Below are 22,755 nucleotides of genomic sequence, written 5' to 3' on the forward strand. Positions count from 1 at the left end.
ACTGATGTATTTTTGCTGAAAAATAACCTGCAGCTTGTTGTGCAATGAAGCCTCCTTGAGAACTTCTGCACGGAGGAAAACAGCTTGTACCCAAGCAGAGCACTGATGCATTGCTGGGACATGTTGGCTTAATTTTTCTACGGCCAAGAATGTGACCAGGTATAACAGCAAGCTATACTGAGAGAGGATGGTGTGCTCTTGTGGGGACAGCAGTTTTCCCTCTGCATTAAGTTATGGAAGCTGGTTGCCAAGCTAGAGCTGAGGAGCCAGGGTGTCTTTCTGGTTTCTGAAAGCTCCTGACTTGACAGACATGCTGGGTTTCACTGTGTACTTGAACATTCAATTAAATGATAACTTGTTTCCTAAACTACCTGAAAATCTGGTGTGGATGCTTTCCACATACGTGATCAAAGATGTGTAGCTTACCCATGGGAACAGCCAACTAAAGACCAAATGTTTGAAAACTGGTGCAAATGTTATCAACTGGTCTTTTGAAATAGAAAATCCATTATAGATGCAATTCCAGGGTCAGGCACAAAGTAAAGACAGCACAGGTAGGACTGTCAGGCAAGCTCCGGCAAATCTGTCGGGCTGAGAGAGGCAAAGCATGTGCATCAGCCCCCGCCTTTCACCTTGCAGCCTGTTAGTAGACTCTGCCGCTGATAACAAGTGTTCACTGAGGTACTTACTGGAGTGGTTGAAGTGCAATTACATATTGCCTTTTGTCAAGTTTAGTGTACTAATAGGGAAAAAAACAACCAAGGAAAAACCCATTATAAAAGCCACAAATAAACAAACCCCTGGTTTTCATCCAGACAAATTCCAAAACTACATCTGAATTCTCCTATAGTCAGACACCAAGCAACCCCCAAAATGCTTATCCTTTCAAATATTTATGCTAAAAAGCACGGATAGCTATAATATCTTCATTTTCTCTAATTTATGTCCTTTTGTGTAACAAGATATTTTAAAATTACTCCCTTCTGACAACTTTATAGAAGAGCTATAATTTCTTTTCTCCCTCCCTCACTGTGCTTTGCAAAGTCACATTACACTGCAGCATTTAAAACGTGGGTAGAACTTGACAGTACTTCATACAAAATGTACTTTTAAAGAACGGAAATAATAAATGCCCAGGAAATTGCTATTTTTTTCTGTTATTGTTCATTAAATCCATGGAAAGGGAAAGATTACACAGCAAAGTTCCTAAAAGATCCACCAACATAATCTGTTTTTTTAAACACAGAAGAAACTTCAGGAAACTTCAGTGACATGATTTCTGCAAGTAGGAAATTCTGAAACCAAAAAAATCTCATTTGGAAACCACTATTATAATTTGCAACTTTATTTATACTTTGTCTTCTGTTCTGCAAATATTTTTGTCCTAGTATTAGGTGTTCCATTTCAGGGCAGGCAGATGTTGTAAGGCCAAAACCACAGTTGTCATTAGATTTATGAATCAGATTTGCTACAATACGGAGCTATAAAAGAAATGAAGCAATCTGATATTTCTGCTATAGGAAACAAATAATCATCCATATACTTAAATGCATTTTATTGTTGTTGTTTAATGATAATATTCTGTTCTTTGCCTGGTTTACATACTTTGGCCCTTCTGAATACTCTTCATCTTCTAATTAGTTTCCCCATTACATGTATAATTAAAGGCAAATCAGATTATGGTGATTAGCATATATTATAAACCATTTTACTAATTTCTGAGGGCATATTCCTACAAGGGATAACATAGAAATTAGAAGGCTAATTAGGCCAAAATTACCTTTGCTAATGAATCTAAGTAGTAGTTAAATCCTCTAACAAAAGAGACATTTTTCTGCTTTGGAGGTTGAAGGTTTGATTCTCAGGAACCAACATGAGGAATAAATCTGTGGAGTTTCAAGAAGATTTATGAAGGGCTCATCTCCAAACCACCTGAACTAATTCCCTGAAGATCTGCTGCCATTGGGTCTAACTGTGGCTGCTCTAAGACATTCATAGTATTGTAGAAGTCTGAGGGGAGAAAAAATACCTCTCTGTGAAGTACAGCTCTTCCCACCATTCTTGGGGCTCATGGAGAGATAGGAGGAGGTTCTAGGAGTGGATGCCAAATTTTACACGCAGTGTGAGGGTATGGTCAGGGAAGAACGATGGCACCCTGCCAGCAGGGTTGGTGAAGGCAGGGTGTGCGGCCATGTGCTTGCCCCCAGCCTGTTGCCCAGACAAAGGGAGGAGCTGATGCAGGGTCACATCCAAAGCATCAAAGGCAGAAACCTGCAGCGGAGGGATGCCCTATGCCTGTCTGTCCGTGTTGTAAGTGCAGTGGTCTCGCTCCCTTATTCAGCAAGAAAGCGTACTGAATTCAGGAGCAATTGTTGTAACAGAAGAAAGCATCTCTAGGCGCTGAAGCACAAGCCCAGGGCTCGGGAGACCTAACGTGATTTGCACCACAGAACGGGTGTGCAGCCTTTGAAGGCTGGTTAGTCCCAGACCTTTATGTGCGTTTGAGTTCTTGATTCTCCTTTGAATTAAGAACCAAAATACCTCTGAGGGCTCCTATCTCAGTATCGCTGTCCTAAAGCCCCCCATCTGTAAAGCGGAAAAAATAGTACTTTCTACTTCAGATATGCTAAGTATGCTGAAGAGGGAGGAGTGGTTCAACAATAGAAGTGAAAGGGCATAAAAGTACCTAAAATACACCAGCTAAGGACTACCAGAGCTATTGCAGGCACAGTCCTTCCCCTGGCTCGGACTTGTGACGAGGTGACACTCTTCACTAGAGGCTCCCTTTCCCCCCAGTTCTCCACTGGGATAGGTATCTGTGCTCAGCCTGGAACAGAGTGCTTCTTCCCTCATTCTTCATTGGGATATATATTTAGAATATCACAGTCAGATTGTTCCTGTTTAAGGCTCTATTTTCAGATGCTAATTACCTGCTGAAACTTTCAGCCTCTGAGCTGAAGCTTTCCAGACCGGGTTTCTGCCCCAGATTAATTCCATTTAAATGTGTAAGTAACAAAGTGCAGCTATTCTTGTAGACAGGGAAAATACTCTCCCTTCATCTGAAGGAAAAAAGAAGAAAGTGATAGATTGTTTTGAACAGCTTCAGTGTCAAAATGAGTGGGAGCGAGAAAAGACTGAAACACTGTAGGAAAATAGTCCTTGGAGAGACGACGAGCTTTTTGGTGTTCCAGTGAAGCTGGCCAAGGTTTGGGGATGATAGTTTCCATATGCATAAGTGGTTTGCCCAACTATTTCCCCACATTCTACATAAAATGAGGCAGTGCCGTGCATGGTGATACAGTTCTTTAGTACATACTAAAATACCTCCCTAGCCAGTACGGTGAGCTGTACCTCCATTGCTCTGCAATAAGCAAGGGTATGGCAGGAGTGAACATGTAGAAGGGAACAGGTTTCAACGTACGAAGATGTCCTTTGGAGGTGATGGATTTTGAACCGTCCAACAGCTGGGTAGCTTTTTTCTTAAAAAACAAAACAAAACCAAAAAATAGGAAAAGACCAACTACTGCAGTCACTGTAAGCTGCTCTTAAATGAAACCTGGCTTATCTGACTCCAGTCTGTGTGCATCGAGCTGTTGAGATTAAGTATACAGTAACAGAGAAAATGAACTGGACTTTTCAAGAAGAATGTTTGTGGACTTGGAAAGATGTGCAGAGAACAGAACTAGGCAAAAGGGGTAAAGGGATTTTTGGAGGAACTGAGGCATACAAGGGGCTTGTAGCTATTTTCCAAATCTGTCTCTAGTACAAGGGCAGTGTTGTTTGCAGACCATGGTCTCTCATCAAAGGACTTGAGAATCCCAAATAGACCAAGAGGACTAGTTATAAACTACTGTGTAACAAAAGAAGCAATTTTCCATGAGCGTCACCGGTAAGAGTCTTGACTTGGGGATTTGTGCTTAATTTAATTTTTTGGCAAATTAACATAAAATTTTAATTACTGATTTGGATATTGAGGAAAAGACGACAATTAAACAAGCACTTAGGGAAACACCTTTCCTCCCCATTCTCGAGACTCAACCTAAGCCAGACACCTCCCAAGCTTCAGCTTCCCTTGTTTCCACCAGTCCCTCAGACTCAGTCCAGCTCCTCTAGTGAGGCAATGGACAGCACTGGGTGGTGGGTCTGTGTTGCAGCACAGTCAAACTAGTAGACCACAATGAGGCTTTACTGTTGGTGAGATTCTACTGTCTGTACCATATCTCCTTCCCCCAGAGGTCAGACCACACCACTCCCCCTCCACCTGACCCCCTCTCCTAGTCCTCAGGGCTATTTAACCACTTAGCAGGAAGGAGCTACAGCTGCACATCATCCATGTCAATCAACCCACTGCCGCTGAGGCAAGGCCACAGCTGCCTGTTATCAGTGCTGATCAACCCACTGCCTCCATCCCTCTACAGGTCTGTGCTTAAGGGTTTCTTTTAACTGTTCCTCCCTTCTTACTTTTTTTTCTCTGTCCACCAGCTGCAGAGGTGTCCCTGACCCAGCATGGGTCAGGCATGGCCACAATCCCTCTGAGGTACGTCCTCGGGCCCAGAGCATCTCCCCCCAAGAGTGCGTCTCCAGCTATGTCCCCAACACTGTCCTCCCACATGCCTCTTCTGCCTCTTTTCAGGTATACCCCATTCCTGTCTCTACTCCTGTGTCTCCTATCCCTTTCCTTAACCATGCCGGAGGACGGCATCAGTGATGCCTGGATGGCATCACTGTATCTGCTTCATGCTCAATACAATGAAAGAAATCATGAAACCTATTGAGACAATGGTGAGTAAGACCCAAATTTCCTGGAGCATTAGGGAGACCTTGTGGCGCTGACAGCTGGTGAGTGGTGCCAAAGAGGGAAGAACGAGATATCAAACGTGAGCAGTAAGCGCAGAAGAAATGGAAGGGAGGTCAGAGCTGAGTGCATGAGTTACTTGGCCATGGTTTGGGAAAAAGAGGCAACGTCCCTGATGCACAGCAAGCAGTGTGTCTGTGAGAGGGGTGAGCACCCCTGCCCAGACAGGGAGCCGTGGGGTGGGGCTCAGGCTGGCACTCCAGCTCCAGGAGCCTGCAGGAAGCCATCCAAGCTCCAGAGGAGCTGGGGGGTGTGTGTTAGGTTATATTACGCCCTTCCTTTAAGCATTTCCTTTTGGCTAGCTCAGGTTTCTGCCGCTTACCATTCAACTCTGGCATATTCAAGGACTGTAAATCCATCCCTGGGAGGCAGCCAGCTGAAAGCTGGTCACCACTGCAACAGCTCTCTGTGGCTTTAGGTCTGTTTGCCTGTTCAAAAGATGCTACTGGCAGCTCTGCCCTATGTACAGTAGCCCACATGTCCAGTTTTTGTGGAAAAAAGCTAAATCCAAGTGAGAATTAGGTGAATATTGTTTTGTATGCTATCACTGCGGAGGGACTAAGGGGCTATCAAAAAAGAAAAATATGAGATACTCCTGGGTGTGTAAAGCAAAATTGCCTCAAGAAGGTTATTGTCTTAAATCTTGAGTGTTAAATGGATGGCTTCCCTTCCATTTTCCCTGGCTGCTGTTGCATTCAGCACCTGTGCTTCCCCTTCAACACAAGGTCTTCCTAAAGGCTTGTGCAACAGTTTGTCTGCTGGCACCTGTGAGCTTGCTGGTAGCCCTTCAGCAATGACATCGAACAGTCATAAATCACAGCTCAGGTGAATCCCCACAGCAGCTTTCACTGTTCTCCTGCACTGGATGTAAAGCCTTGCCACCAAGGTTACCCTCTTCACTCGGACAAGACCTACATTGAGGCCTGGTCTCACCAGCACAAATGGAGCCGCTGGAGACCTTCTAACATATGAAGTTCCCAACCTTTCCTACCTCTGCCTGCATGTGCCAGGGGTTGCCATTCTTTGGTAGATCTCTTTGTCCTTGCCCTCTGAGATGGACACCCCTCAGGGGGGTGTCCTTGAACTTGCAATAACCGCACTTCGTCACATTGATCATCCTTAACCATCACTGCACCGTGCATTTAATCTTGTTACAACATTTGCTTAACCTCAGGAAGGTTTTCTGCTAATGAAAGCCCTAGGAGATAGCCTGATGAAGCTCAAATGAGTATAATTTCTATTGCCTTGGGAAGAAAGTTTTCCTGCAACATAACATGCACCAATTTATAATGCTTTTCTTCCCTGTGGCACTTCCAGAGTATGTAAGCTCAAAGAATTGCATCCAAATGCAGAATTCAAGACACAACAAATTTTAATTGATTTTCTGGAATAATTCATCATGGTGGAAGCAGTGGGAGGTGAGAAGCAGAGCTTTTCCCTGTATTTTTTGTTCCTTAGCCGTATGTGTTAGTAGCTGTCTCTCAGCATGACTCTTTCTGGTAAGCATGCTCAGATGCAGCTGGAAGCTGGCTAAGAGTGTGGCAGGAGGTGCCAAACCTCTATTGTTTGGCTGAAGATGGATGGATGGGTATTTTGGAGTGGTTTAGCTTTAAAAACAATTTTCCTCCAAATGCTCCATTCTCTCTGAGGTCCAGGAAAAGTTCCCTGTGAGGCAGGAATCACACGAAAGGTAGCAATATAATGAGTGTAAATCTACCATTGCTCTGATAATTTCTTTAGGCTGAAAGATGAAAAAACTCAGAAGCCTTTCCATGCCTGGGTATTACCGATAAGCCATTGCTAGAACATCATGCTCCAGGATGGACCTTTCACCAAAGAGCAGACAGACGCTGCTAGTTGTGTACGATCACAGCTGGCTGAGAGCTGCAGCTAGGCTTACACCAGAAATGTTGGCTGCAACAAGAATGTTGGCTGGGGTAGAGGCATGCATTTTAATACAGAAGATCCGTGCCAGCAGCAGCCGTAGCATAGATGCAGTCATGCTAACAAAAAGTGCTCTTGCCAACAGCGTATACAAAGTATAACAGCAACAGAGACTCCCTTTCCAGCTCTTGGCATCTACTTGGGGAATTGAACTAGAAGCATCTGCTGTTCCTGTGCAAGCCGAAGAGCTGAGGCCTTGGAGGAAGTTATCCTCTCTGGACTGGGCATAGCATGCCTGCCAGGGATGGTGGCTACTGCTGCTGTTCTGAGCACAGCCCCAGAAATCAGCAGTTCCCACTGGTGGAGCAGGTTGCACCTTGAAACAGGGACAGGTTTTGGGTGTAAAAGGAGCTGGTTCCTCCTGTGCACTGGAGATTGTGTGGATGTGCCTGTACCAGCACCTGGTCTCCGAGGGCTCAGATCAGGGCTAATCCCCATTATTGATAAGTCCTTATAAAAATCCTGCTAAGAGTGGTAAATCTAGCTAAACAGCCACTTGGCAAAAATCATGACCAGCTGGCTCAAGCAGACTAAGCTAACTGGTACTGACAATTTCTTCAAACTGAGCACCCTCAAGGCTCTGCAAAATGCACCCACACCGGTATGTTCCCAGAGCCAGCACACTGCAACAGCCAAAGGGGTCTTGGGTAGACGAGGTTTTGGCTTTGCTGGGGAATTAGACACCCGGTAACAATGGCTTACCTTGTTAGATGCTAGCGGGTGCCAGTGGGAGGGAATTTAAGTTTGCTAGGCAAATACAAATTCCAGCGAGGAGATTAAACTTGTAAGAGTCTTGACGAAAAACAAACATCCTGGTTAGGGAGAGAGGCTGGAGAAGTGGTGCTAAGTATAATCATTGGGTACTTAGACCTCAGCAAAGACTGTTACAGGATAATTTGACACCCAAAGTGCTGACTAAAACCTCAAAAGTCCATTTGAAAGGAGTTGCAGAAACTTTGTGTGTGTGTAAGATAAGGAAGGAGGCCAACAAACACACCTCTTTTGAAGGCACTGGGAATGATTTCAGAGACAGGAAGAGGATCCAAAAAGCTCTTAAAGCTGCAGCAGACCCTGCTTCCAAGGGTAATGGGATCCTGATTTTCCCAACCTGAGGTGCAGGATACAAGCAGGACAGAAGGAGTTTATTCTTAATGAAAAAGTAACCATTTGAGTAGAAAGAAGCAGAGGCAGAGCTCTTATTTCTATCATGCTTAATCATTTTTTCTGGCTAAAACATATGCTTTTGGGAAAGAGGTGGATCATAGGACAGAGAGCAAGTCCTGCCAGACCTTTATCTGAGAGGCTTACACACACAGACAAAAAAAAACAACCCACAAACCAAACCCAAAAGCATTTTGTATCTTTAGAGATTATGGGGAAATGAAAGCCTGAACTACCTAGACAGAAGGACATGGACACTGCCAGGACACTTACACTTTCAGATACTGGTAAAAATCAGTTCTGCGAGTTTTGGTGAGTCTCTGATCGTCTGGTCTATGAACACATGAAGTCTTGACACATTAGACCTAGATGATTATGACGTTCTCCTCCCACGGGGGGATAAGTTCTTGCTCCTTTTTACATCAGACATCTTTTTTCTTGTATGCATTACAAGTAAATGCATACATTCTTACATGTATCCTTTTAAGAATGTGATTCTATATAGAAATGACTACAGAATGTGCAATGCCCAAAAAGCTGCAGTGCAATAAGATGTAGACATCACAACTTCGTAAGTTTCTGTATTTTAGTGCTTCACTCTAAAAATAAATAACCACTTCATCATGTAAGCCCCTGACTGTGCTATGGCTCATCTTTGACATTTGTTTTCATTGCACAAAAATTAGTTTTTCAGTTGTAGCAGGAAATCTAATTTCTCCATACAATATCAGAAGACACAAGCAGACAGGTAAAGAGCTGAATTCATCCTACCCATGAAGGTGCAATGGGTTTGTTTGGATAACAAACAAATTATGCTATTAAAAAATGGTATGTTTTAAAAGTGGTTTCCTGCCTTAGCATCCAGGAAAAAGGTTGAGAGACCTTTCTAGTTCCTGAACTTCGGAAGAACATCTAGGTGAGCTCATAGAGGGGATTTCAATGATCCAAGCATCTGTCAGAAGGCCAACTTCATATTGTTCAGGCAATTCAGGCAGATCCCAGAATGCTCATTAGCATCATTAGCTCTTTTGTAATGTAAATTGTGAAACTGTCCACCAGGGCGATGCTCTCTTGATGAGTTGTTCATGGGAAGGGAAGAATCGAGGTCAAATAGGGCTGCAGTTTCAGCTGCAGCGACCACAAGAGGGTTGAGTTCAGGATCCAGAGGAGAGATGGGAATGTGAGTTCAGACTGGAGTTTAGGAGAGCACAGTGAGGAATTTGCTAGGTAGAATCCCTTGGGAAGTGTCACAAATGGGAAGAAGGCTGATTTTCAAAGAGAAAATAGGAAGAGCTCAGGAACAAACCATCATGTTGTGCAGGAGGAGTGGGTGCTGCAGCAAAAGGCCAGCATGGTGAAGTGGGCAGTTTCTTGATGAACTGCAACACAAAAAAGGAGCATACAAGGTCCTAAAAGAAGGACAGGCAGCAAAAGAGTTATAAGAAACTATGGCTTGCATATGTACATACAAAATCAGGAAGGTCAAAGCCCTGAAGGTGGTTTTAGTGAGGTAATCTTAAGGACAGCAAAGATCCTACAGGTATCCTGCTAGCTGAAAAAGTGCATGAGGTTCTGTTGGAGAAGACAGATTAATGTTGGACAATACGGGAAAGTCTGAGAAACTCAAATAACCTTTTTTGCTTTGGCTTTCAGAAGCAAAATTTACTCCCAGACCACTGTGTATATTAGCACAATTTGGAGAGTGGAGGGACAGGCAACAGAGTGGGAACAACACAGTAGATACTACCTGGAGAACCTGAATGTATTCAGATCTTATGTGATTTCATAGTGTACTGCCTGTTCTCTCTGACAAATCATGATGATTGGGAGAGGTTTGTGACAACAGGAAAAAGACTAGCAGTAAATCCTTAAGGAGTGCAAAAGGGACATCCTAGGGAACTTCACTGTGTGAAGGCCAGCCCAGCTTCACTTTAGTTCCTGAAAAGATCATGGCACATATCTTATTGGAATCCATTCATAGACATGTGATGGGTAAGAATGTAATCTGAAACAGTCATGATGGATTGCCTTCTACAGCAGTGTGTCCGTGTGGAGAAGTAGAGAGCCATGAATGTAACACACTGATGACTTTATTAATGATTTTGATGGCATTACCCACAGCACTCTCATTTGGGAGCTGAAGAAGTATGGGCTGGAGAAACAAACTGCTAGGTGGACTGAAGAGTAGCTGAACCTCTGGGCTCTAAGGGTGGCTCACATCTGGTTGGTGGTCATTCATGAGAGGTGTACTGTGGGGGTTGTTTAACATCTCCATCAACACAGAATTATTATCTTAATCAACACTGACTGATAACACAGAATCAACCATCACCAAATTTATAGAAGATATTTAATTAGGATAAGTGACAAACTGACAAGATGATGGCACAGCTTCAATCCAAAAGACCTTTGCTAAAGATGAGGACTAGACCAACCTAAACAGCTTGAATGGTTTGACAAGGAGAAATGTAAACTTTTGCACCTGTGACAGAATAACCCCGTGCATCAGCACAGGCTGGGAAGTCACCGGGCAGCAGTGGTAGCCCTGCTAAAAAAGCCCTGGGTGTTTTGGTGGATGGGTGCTGACAGGGCACTCTCACTGCAAATAAGGCAACCGATACACTAGGCTACGTTAGGAAGACCTAGCATATTCCATTAGAAGCACTAATCTATATATGTGCACTTGAAACTGTACTTCAGTTTTACATACAGTCGTCTCCCTTCCCAAGCAAGAAGACTTGCTATGAAATCATAAGGGAGGCAGAAGGTTATGAACGTAGTGTCTGAAACTTGGGAGTTTGGTCAGCTACAGTCTTAGCCTGGATAGTTCTGCCTAGCTTAAAAGTATTTTCTTCATAGCTTAGTAAAATGATGCTAGTTATTATCAGTCTTGATAGCTGGTAGGGACTGGGTAATAGTTCTTTCTTGTTTTCATTCCTGGCCTGTATAATTGCAGTTAATAAAAGAAATGATTTCTTAAAATGCACTTTGTGTATTGCAGCTGTCCTCAGGGAAGAGGACAGCATGCCTTGTTAAACACTCCACCTTTACAGCAACAGCAGAAAGTCTGATATTCTCCTCTGAATGATGTAAGAGGAGAAAGAAGCATATTGCTTGCTGAGGACAGGGTTTTGAGATTATATTCTCCATCTTGCTCTTGTTTCCCCAAACCCTTTTGGTATACTCATCTATACACCTACTCTTTCTAAATTGAAAATGGAATGCTTTGTGCTTTTGGGGATTAGTGACTTAAGCAGAGCCACTGGGGTGAGATCAAAGGCTCGTGGGAAAATGATGAGCTAGCCTATCTCCAAATAAAAACACAGAAGCAACTCTCCCAGGGTTCTGTTTTTGCAGTGGCACGGACACTTTCTCCCAAATTCATTCCATCACATCATAGGCACTTAATGAGGCACCTAGATTAAGAGTCTCATTGTCTTAAACTCTCTTATTCCTCTAGATGAGGAACTCGGGAATGCAATTTAGTCCTCCTACAACCTGAATTACTCTTTCAGGGTGCCGGTCTCTCTCTGGATGCTAAGGAAGCCTCGGGTGACTAATGTAGGCACTCGAAAACTTTCTGTTTGTTTATCAGCCTGAAAGTCAGGATCTAGATATTTTGTCTATGTAAAGCTTACAAGCAGTAGTTAGTTCTGTTGGCTGAATTGTTTGGTGTGATGTGTCAGCCTGGGGCTGACAAATTGCTGATATACACTGCCCAGACATTCCAGGGGATACTGCAGAGAAAACAAGAGAGTCATTAACCTCAGTGACTCTGCTGTGGACAGACAAGAGATCAGCTAAGGGCAAGGTCTGAACATGAGAAATAGTTCCACAAGTGAGCCAGCACAACAGCTAAATACTGTCAACATTCTGCAGCTGTCCTCCCTCCATTTTCTTCCTTCTCTTTCCTTCTTGGAGGCATCAGATCTGCTGTGGGAGCAGTATGGTTTGTTGTGTTGGTCTGCACATATTGAGGAGACAGACTTCCAAGATTTCCGCGAGCTTCTTTGTACAGCCATGTACAACAACTGTTACTCTGTTGCTAGCTGTTTGAAACTCTGAAACATAAATCTAGGTGGAAGAAGACCTGCTGTAGAGATCTGATAACACTTAATTGGTCTTCCTGTCTCCCCACCTCTCTCTTTTACTTACGCTTTCCTCCACTCCTGGATGATCCAGTCCCACTGGAGAGGCAGGCAAGCATGAGCTGATGGGCTGTTCCCTGTGCCTCCTGTCAGCTGAGCTCTTCCAGAAGGGGTATGGGATGGTTAGGGTAACATCCTTCAGTGCATCATTTTGCATGCAGGTGCTGCTGCATGTTAACTGTGTTGAGGATAGCATTTAATGTTTCCTTAGCCCTGTTGGATTGCCTCCTGCTGAATGTTTCTTTACCAGGAGACCATCTGGACCCCTCTCGGACCTCAGCTGCTGTGTTTGAGGTCTGATTCAATCATGTTATTTCCTGGCACCAAGTAAGACATTCCCAAACACTTCTGAAAGATGGCACTGCCTTTTCCTCTGCCTTCTCCCGTTCCAAAGAACATAGTGATATCTCCCCTGCCATTTACTGCCCTCACCAGGACTTTTTCTGGACATAGTAGTTCTGCCATACTTTAAGTATCTGTTGTATGGATGTTGTATGGATGGAAACAGAAAGAGGCACTGCAAAGACAATCTTTAACATCAGGAAAAGTTTTTTATAACTGTAGCCTGGATTCCTGCCTCTCCAGGTGTTTAAAAGAGGTGCCAAAAAGCCCAGTCAGTAGTGCTGATTCCAGGTGAGTGTTGTTTCTTTTGCTTTTAGCTTGCCTCAGTTACCATCAGAAATTGCCAATCTTTCTGTACTGTGCAACTTCCCTGGGCCAGGGCTGGACCGTGCTGTGACTCCTGAAGTGTTAAAGAAGGTTGCCTGCATCCTGGAAATCCTCTTTCCTGCTGTGAGCCTGCAAAACACATCCCAAGCCTCAAGAGTTGTTCCTATGAAATAAAGATGTTAGTACCCATAAAAGATGCTGCCTTTCCTGTTCAGATGTCAGAATACACATTTACCATTTGTTTCGTACAGCTACCCACTTGTTTGAAGTTGCGAGCACATGCTGGCTGTTAGTTTCCTTCTGTCCTTGTTTCAAAGTGTACACTGTGTGTCTGTATAAAAGTATCTTTAAGCATAGGAAATCCTTCTTCCTTTCATTGTGCGTCTATTGGACATGTTACCCATTTGTGTAAACAAAAAGGCAAATTTAGACAAAGTGGAAAATCCCAATCAGTTAATTGAATTAACTCAATTTTTGCCTTTCAGTAGATTGTTATTACCTTATTTTGCAGTGTAACAATCCTGAAACTTTCCACATGGTCCTGAGGGATCCAAACCTTCTAGAGGCTCAAGGCATCTGATTAATCAGGGATGACTCAGATGTCTGTGTAAGCCTGGCCACACACGGAATGGAGTCCATCTCATTGGAAATCGTCTGGAGGATGTAAATTATATAAAAAAATAAAAATTCTTGGTTCATCTAGACAGAAGTAAGTTGTGCAGAGATAGTTAACTGTTGCAGTACTCAGAAGAGCTCTGCAGGGAATGTGCTCTCAAGCCATGTGGATAGCCAGCCAGGCTGTGGAGTGATGGGGAAGGCTGTAAATGCCTAGGTGGTGCTGCCTAGTGCAGCATCTGACCTTTCAGCCATAAACCACAAGAAACCTGGAGCAGCCGTATAGCCTCCAGCAGCTAGGGCAGGGCTGATCCAATCCAGGCTAGCACAGGGGACCCTGCCTGATGGGATTACAGCAGCAACAGTGACTGTGTAGTCTAGTGTTTCCGTACGACTTTGAAGTGCATTTTTCCTCTTTCATAAATAGATAACTATCTTGTTTCCCAGAGAAGAACAGAGCATGGTTTAATTCCCAAGGACACCCATGTGCCTGTGCACAAGAAGGAAACATCTGTGGAGGTGAGCAGAAATGGTGAGGAGTTTTTGCTCTGTGCTGATTTGTGGGATTTTCTTACAAGCCACTCAAAGGTTTTATAGAAAGTAAGCAGTGTGCTGATGCCTGGCACTCAGGAATATTTCAGGGCTAGGATTTTCCATTTGTTTTGCTTTTTGCTTGTTCTGTATGAGGTACTCACTTTGGCAGCATACATACTAGAATCTGAATAGTGCAGAGAAGACTAGCATGGCCCCTGCACAAAACCTATTTTTCTTAGCAGAAGACTGAAGGCTAGCCAATGTGATGCCCATCTACAAGAAGGGCAGGGAGGAATATCTGGGAACCTACAAACCTGGCAGCCTGATGTCAGTGTCAGGGAAGGTTATGGAGCAGATCATCTCCAGTGTCATCACACGGCACGTGCAGGACAAGTGGGGGATCAGGCCCAGCCAGATGGGTTTATGAAAGGTAGGTCCTGCTTGATGAACCTGATCTCCTCCTACAACATGATGACCCACTTAGTGGATGAGGGAAAGACTGTGGATGTGTCTACCTAGATTTAGTAAAGCCTTTGGCACCGTTTCCCATGGCATTCTCCTGGAGAAACTGGCTGCTCGTGCCTTGGATGGGCGTACTCTTCTTCACTGATTAAAAATCTGTCTGGATGGCCGAGCCCAAAGAGTGGTGGTGAATGGAGTCACATCCAGCTGGTGGCTGGTCACAAGTGGCGTTCCTCAGGGCTCAGGACTGGGGACAGCTCTGTTTTATATCAGATCTGGATGAGGGGATTGAGTGCACCCTTAGTATGTTTGTAGATGGCACCAAGTTGGGCAGGAGTGTTGATCTGCTTGAGGGTAGGAAGACATAGGGATCTGGACAGGCTGGACCAATGGGCCAAGGCCAGTTGTATGAGGTTCAACAAGGTAAAGTGTCAGGTCCTGCACTTGGGTCACAACAGCCTCATGCAATGCTACAGGCTTGGGGCAGAGTGGCTGGAAAGCTGCCTGGCAGGAAAGGGCCTGGGGGTGCCGGCTGACAGCCAGCTGGACATGAGCCAGCAGTGTGCCCAGGCAGCTAAGATGGCCAGCAGCATCCTGGCTTGTGTCAGAAACAGCGTGGCCAGCAGGGCAAGGGCAGTGATTGTCCCCCTGTACTCGGCATCAGTGAGGCTGCACCTCAAGTACTGGGTTCAGGTTTGGGCCCCTCACCACAACGAAGACACTGAGGTGCTGGAGCGTGTCCAGAGACGGGCAACGAGGCTGGTGAGGGGTCTGGAGCACAAGTCTGATGAGGAGCAGCTGAGGGAACTGGGTTTGTTCCTCCTGGAGAGGAGGAGGCCTAGGACCTTACCGCTCTCTACAGCTGCCTGAAAGGAGGTTGTAGCCAGGTGGGGGTCGGTCTCCCAGATGACAAGTGACAGAACAAGAGGAAACAGAATGTTGTGCCAGGGGAGGTTTAGATTGGTATTGGGAAAAAAAATTTCACTGAAAGAGTGGTCAAGTGTTGGAACAGGCTGCCCAGGGAGGTGCTGGAATCACCATCCCTGGAGGTGTTTAAGACATGTAGATGCAGCACTTATGGACATGGTTTAGTGGTAGACTTGGCAGTGCTAGGTGAATGGTTGGCCTTGATGGTCATAAAGGCCTTTTCCAGCCTAAACAATTCTATATGATTCTATATCTTCACTGGCACTGAGTCTGAGTGATGGCCAGCAGCCTGTCTGGACACCAGGTCTGTCTGGTCAGCCTGGGAAGTGTGCCCAGCTTGACCAGATGCAGGCCATTTCCAGGGGCACTGGCAGGACCTGGAAAGCGTCAGCTTGGCAGCCACACTCTATGTGATGCCCCCGCATCACACAGTACTACCACACATGGTGTGATACGAATGGGGGTGTCCAGGACCTCCCTGCATCCTCAGACACTCCAGTCCCCAAGGAGACATTGACACAGCCAGAGTATCTGTGGGACAGTGGGGAGCAAGTGACTTGAAGCCCCTCTCCCTCACAGTTACCTACCAACAGCATTAGTGGGTCACATTTTATGGGAGAAGGTACACTGGCAAATTGTAGCTGTCAGGAAGGTGGAACAGATTAATAGCTTAGAGGCTATCAACTTCAAAAAAGAAAGAAGGCAGAAAGATGTAACACAAAGCTATAATTTGGATGCTGGTTGCTCAGGCTGGTTCTGGAAAATGGTTTGGAAACTTATTGGGCTTAAAAAGAAAGAAGTTCTCCAGCCCTTCTTAACCCATAGATGATGATGTTGATCCAAAATATTTACAGTGTCAAAGGGCCTATTCAAGGTGATGGGGGCATTGAACCCCACCTGTCAAGACTGCATCTTAACAAAGGTCTCCTTGGAAATCAGTGCTACAGGCCTAATCTGGCAGTCACTGCTATGGAAGAGCCCAGAAGATTTGTCTGTAAAAGGATGGCAGGAGGCTGTCCTGTGGTATTTTTAATCCCAATTGCTATAAACTGTAATAGGATCTGTGATGCTTCAGTTGTTCGGATGGGTGACTTGGCAATTGTTTTCTTCTTCCTCTGGCATTTTCCCAATTATTCTTCTTCTTAGTAGAAATGCATATATAGGAAATAATATTCTATTTTATGTAATTGGTCACAAACCGGACAAAAAAAAAAAAAAAAAAAAAAAAGAATCACTTAGAACGAGCAGTGACTGATCCCATTCTGAAGTAATTCCCAAATTACAAGTGCTTCTCAGCTCCCTATCACTCTCTCTTCTCCAAGCCTGGCAACTGTCTTCATTCCCAGGCATTCCCTTCTTTCCCAGCTTGTAATGTCTGACATAAAGCACCATTAAATATAATTAAACTTATTTAAGAGACACAATCTGCCACCGTGCCAGTATCTGTAATAACAGGCGCTTAAAAACTGCACAGAAAAAGAGAACTCAATTTTTTCAAGTGTAGCACACCTACTGCTCAGTAATGGTCCTGTCAAACGGAATCTCCATGCTCTACTGCTAAAAGCTAGGCATCTGGTATAGTATTCATTTCCAGAAATCTTTTTTTCTATTGTCTGAAAATGGCCTCTTACTTTACTATGATGATTTTAAAATACACCAGAAATGTATTCTCCTGCATAGCTATTCATTCTGCTGTAAGAATACAGAAAAAACAGATGGGACTAATTTTCTCTTACTTGGTCCAAACATTTCAACAAGTGGGTTATTTTGCTTACCAGCCTTTGGACTCCCTGCTGTTGTTAATAGGATTATTTGGATAAATAAACTCATCCAACTTTGGCCCTATATAAATCATACACCTGAGGCAGAACATGCAGAAGTTAATGGAAAGAACGGATGTCTGCTTTGGTAAGAAATGAGCTGATGTTGCTTTACTATGAAAAGACACTAAAATCTTCTTGCCTGAAACAAAAATTCATTTTTCGGCATAGATCTCCAGTTTTACTTCTGCTATAGTTCAATGAGCACCAAAAAGTGAACAGGTTGGAACATAGTTTGGGAGGGTAAGAGAAGGCAGGTTTATTATAGCCACCTTATGGTTTACAGATGTTCCAAGTAGGCATATAGATGTCTCTTTTGTTTCAGAGTTATCCCTGCACTATTTTTGCCAACGTTCAAACTAATTTCTCCCTTCAAGGCTCTATCTACCTTAACTACAGTTGGAGGAAAACAGGTTACAGTCTAGCATACAGCAAAAGCAAGGTAAGAAAATGAAACAAGGAAACAAAACCAGTTTCCACTACAGACAGGAAAGGAAAATTTTCAAGAAGTGAAAGGATGAAGTAAAATAGAATGGACATCCACCTTTTCCTTCAGGGGAGAATGAATTAACAAGGCAAGATGTGATGAGGTACATATATCAGTGACAGATTGCAAAGACAGTATTGAGATGGAGATCCTGAACAAGGGAAAGTAAAAGCTGAGCAGTGCTGTAAGTATGCAGCTCACAGGAGAGGTGTGGGTTAAACCCCTGTATGTCATCCCAGATGGCCTTCATCTGCTTCCCAAACTCTGATCATCAAGGAGCTGAAGCTGTAGTAAAATGTGCCAACAGGTTGTGCCTACCTCTAAGATGAAATATTTTAACCCTGGAAGCGACTGCCATGACTGAGGTGCTCTGATACACCACCCTGTGTAATGTTTCTTGCTTTCTCATCATCATCTGGCCTGTTTGTAGAGGAATGACAGGAGTATGTAATGGAACTGGTGTGATGATGGAGTGGAAGTAGGAGTGGGAATGAAGCACCCCTTGTACCTGGTAACTGAACATGTAAGTGACATTGATGTGTTGTCCCAGTGTGCAAGAAAATGTGCATTGCAAACAGGTGCAACAGTGGAAAAGGACATTAGCTGCTCCTTTTTTTTTTTTTTTTCCTGCTGGGCTGCAAAAAGTTCCTGTTTGCTCAGATGTGCTGGTAGGGCTACTCATGAAACTCCCTTCCTCGGTTCAGTCCACATGAGCTGAGTTAGCCAACGCCTATGAATGGAGTTGTTCAGACTGACAGAGGTGCTTGGGGAGATGCTCCCCTGAGGAGCAGGGGAGAACAGTGATGAGCAGTTTGCAGCAAGCGAAGAGCACTCATCTCTTTGGCTGGTGCAGTTGCATTTGTCCTTGGTCTCTGGCCCTCCTGTGAGTTTGGCCTAGTGAATTCATCACCCTGTAAATGTGTAGCTGGTTCCAACTGTGAATTTGAAGAGCAGGCATATAATTTTAATCTTTTTTACCTATCCTTCAGCTAGAACTGCATTAAGATGGTTACCGATGGCACCTAAGAAACTAGCTGCACCTGTGAAAGCAATTTTTCTCAAGCAATCCTCCTATTTAGTATATAAAGCACTCATCAAAAATAAGTGAAGTTGTGGAAAACTGGGGAGGTAATTGCACTGTACTTTAATTTCTCTTTATATTAGATACTATGGGAATAAACCAGGCAGACAAAATGACATATTAGACAAGGGGTGGAGGAGATGACCCTTCACAAGGTCATTTTGTTTCTGGACAAGACATTTGTCGCAGCTGCGGCACTGTTCTGCTTTGGATTAGAAGGGTGTGCAATGTATTTTTTAATGAAATATTTAAGACACTGTTCCCAATGTGAATGTGATCTAATGAACACATTCAGTAACTGTAATCTCTGTTAATGTTGACTGTGCCTGTGACCTTGGATAAATCATCGCATCTCTTTGTGCGTGTCTTCATCTATAAAATGTCTTCCTCACAGATATATAGTGAAGATTTATTAGTTAATGTTTACAAAGTGCTTTGAAGACATAAATATGGTTATTACTTTAACGACTCTGAAGTTTATGAGATCAAGAGGGCATCTTACCCTTTGCATCCAACTCACCAGCTGGGGGCTGCAGTAACTGTCCCGTAAATAAATACATCATTCATATCAGTCTTTACACATAGCTGTTATCTGCTACTAAATGTCTTTATAATTCTACATGGTCACTGGCTGTCCACTGTCTGTAAGTGCCTAATCATTTATAGCAATTAAGGAATAAATTATGTTCATTTTAACAAAAATACTACACTAGAGATGAAATTTTTTTGCACGCACTGGTAGGATTTGTTGCTCCAAGCAACTATAAGGTGATTTTTTTCAATCGTCCCTTTAGCCATATAATCTAGAGCACCTAATTTCCCAGGCAAACAGCAGAATCCTATCTGGACCTGGGGGTGCCGTTAAAATTAAGTAGGATTGAATTTTGTAAGTTTATTTTGTGCCGAATCTCTGGAAGACATAGGCAGGTATTGTTGTAAGCGTCTTTTCTGAGCTTCCAGATGAATATACGCAACTGATGTACCTCTGCTTCTTATGCTGTAGTTTAATATGCTACAGGAGATCTCTCTAGCACAGTGAAGCAACAGAAGTCTTGAGGACAGCTATTGAAAAAGTGTGACTGCTCATAAAAGCCTGACTAGAAATCATATATAGTGCTGAACCTCAGTTTTCCACCAATGAAAATGAAATCAGACTTTGTCCCAAGTTGATTGGTAACGTATTTTTTCTGTCTTTTTGGCAAAAGAAACTGCAGTGCCATGGAAATAAGCCAGAGCTGTCAACTCTTAGAGTAGTTCAACATTGCTGTGATTTATGTGTGGATGTATCATCCCTGTGCTAATGGTAAATAAGTGTACAGTTATTGTTCATGCCTCCATTTCCCTATGTTCTTCTGTTCTTCTGTATTGAGGTTGAATGAGTTCATTTCCATCACGAAGAAAGGAAGGATATGTGGAAATATGAACAGCTGTACGTCTGGCGTAGCATGAAATGGTCCATGAAAAGATGGATGAGGCTACTTTCTTTTCCCAGAAAGGATTACCAGGAGGGAAGACCAGGAAACCCATGAGCATCAATGATGGCAAGACCAACGGTGAAGTGACAGGTTTCTTGGCTTTGCTGCCATCTAGCAGAAGATAGGCAGCCTGACACCCACCCACCTGCTGGGACACAGAAGCAAATTAGATTCCTGAGGTAGGTGGGGGATAATGTGGATTATGGCTGAGGTCTGGGCTGGCCATTCTGGCCTAAGGCCTCTGCGTGTTGCTAGCTGACTGTTACAAGGTGGGTTTGGATGAGCAGTAAGGAGGCTGCTGTTCCTTCCTTCTTGTCTTTACTCACCTTAGTTGGAGAAGTCTCCCTGAAGTGCAGAACTAGCTGAGACTCACCCGTGTCACTGGAGGAGTGAACAAATAAGGACACTTACCTACCTCAGCAAGACAAGAGCCTTTTTCCTTTCTCGGGAAAGGAAAGCACTCCTGATGTACAGAAGACATTTAATAATAATCAGTTAATAGTAACAGTCACCTTGATCTAGGTTTGGTCAAGGCTCACGCTAAAAGAAACCTTTAGCTTCTAAAGCATTTCAAGCAAGTCATTAGCTGATTCTGAGTTTATACCGCTTTATCATCTGAACGGTCTTGAACAAAGCTTAGTTACGTAATGATCATATTAGGCTCCTAAATGAGTTTCCTTTCCTGTAATTATTAATCCTCCAGCTTCCCTCTTTCTTGCAATCTCATTTTCTCCGGCAGTGTATATTCCTTTCACAGAGACAGATCTTGCAGACAGTCATTTATGGTCTGTGTTCATTAGTTCACAGGCAAAGGAAGCTAAGCAGACTCTACTCTGATTTTCCTTTTGTTCAATGGAAACAGCGTTTATTATGGTTTTGTTGCTGAGGGAAAGTTCAATTGCTAACGTAACACAGGCTAAAAATTCGCAGAAAGAGAAATGTTTCATGTTCTGGAACAAATGAGCTCACGTATTTTCCAGGGAAGGAAAGAAACCGCTAAACCTGAGGTAATTGAAATGTGCTTGTGAAGCTAGCAAACATTATGAGAATGTTGCGATTAGGCTCAAACTAAGGATTAACCAGATCACAGCCTGAAGGTGAAGCTTTAAAAGAAACCAAGGCACGTTAAGGTACAGGAATACACAGACAAATCACCCGAGTAAGTCTGCTCTGTAGCAGTGTTCACTGTATGATTGAAAGTAATTTTCCCTGCCAAATCAGATTAGACTGACTGTTTTTAAAGATAAAGTGAGAAATTTTATTACCGTTCCTTTTCTATTGGACATCACAATATGGCAAAGGTCATTTGCCTGTGAGGGGTATGTCAGAAGCAATGAGACCCCCATACAACTGAGTTTCTGGGCTGCTGCTTTTTCCTAGGGCTTATGAATTCAGCCCTAAATCGTGCTCTAAGGCCTCTGAATTGCATTAGATGTCATGTGAATGCAAATATGTGTTAAGTAATTTAAGAAACACCTCGGAGGGAGAGATGTTGACCAACCACCCTCCCTGCTCAGGTGCAGGTGGCTGAGAAAAGACATGGGGCACTCCTCACCTCCCTTGCTGGAGCTGTTGGCTGGGTAATCAGATTCAGCAGAGCCTGGGGAAGCTCACAAAGGGAGAGGGCTGGCTCACGTGTTCAGCACCTCCAGAGCCACAGCTCTTCTAGGAGTGCTTGCATCAGGGCGTTGTTTGTCAGGGCCTGTGGCTAGGGTGGGATAGACATCGCCATGTGAACGTCCACTTCAGACTGGCAGGATGACGGGCTGGAGGAAGGGAGCTGGGCAGTGTGGGCTGTCCAAGAAACCACCATGGCCCATCAGGATGCGTAGGCTGCTCGGAGGAAAAGCCTGGGTGCTGTGGGACCCTGCCCTATACACTGTGGGTGCTGAGTTCTCCTCCTCTTAGTCTCCTTTTAACTTTGCAGTAGGGATATTCTTAAAATATTTTATTGCACAAAACTTCTTCAACTATTTCTTTTCAGCAGGTCCAGTAGACCAGAAGGTAACGGTGTCTCTGCTCAGATGTGCACCAGTAACCAGCACTGAAGAGCTCACCCCCTCTACTGTGGGGTCCCCAGTGCTGTGACATGGACTGCATATGCTCTTTGTGGGGCTCAGCCTAGCAGAATTTCATGGTTAGCATCTGTACCTAATTAAGATGGGAAACATTCAGGTATGCTTAGGTAAAATTAATGACCTTAACCCAGAAAGAAAATGAGAGAATAACTTGAGCTTTAAATCAAAATAGTTTTCAAAGCGTATTGTCAATGCCACCCAACAATTGTTTCAAATTCAGTAAAGTTAAATCAAATAGAGTATATTGTGAAAATGAGAATGTGTCATGCTGCAGAAATGTGTGTTTAAGCCATCAAAACAACACTATTGTGGCAGTACAATTATGATTTAAAATTAGATTAAAATAAATTGATTTTTGCATCAACTTACTGGTACCTTTACAGTCATTTCAGTCTTTCTGAAGTCCACGTCAATGCATATTTCCTTTATGGGCTGGGAACTTCTAGAAACTCCAGGGAACATTCCTCTTTTATGTTCACCAGATCAAGACTGGTGGAAT

General features: G+C 43.8%; 1 long non-coding RNA gene across 1 annotated transcript in view; it reads left to right on the forward strand.

Annotated features, from left to right (window-relative positions):
• Positions 1-21,078, forward strand: part of LOC121089574 — a 35,743-nt gene extending 14,665 nt beyond the window's left edge. Inside the window, exons 3-4 of the long non-coding RNA XR_005828262.1 lie at positions 18,053-18,145; positions 20,074-21,078. This is a non-coding gene — a long non-coding RNA (uncharacterized LOC121089574). The remainder of the gene's footprint in view (positions 1-18,052; positions 18,146-20,073) is intronic.
• Positions 21,079-22,755: the final 1,677 nt, after the last annotated feature.

Source organism: Falco naumanni, chromosome 5 (assembly GCF_017639655.2).
Source record: "Falco naumanni isolate bFalNau1 chromosome 5, bFalNau1.pat, whole genome shotgun sequence".
Taxonomy (NCBI): domain Eukaryota; kingdom Metazoa; phylum Chordata; class Aves; order Falconiformes; family Falconidae; genus Falco; species Falco naumanni.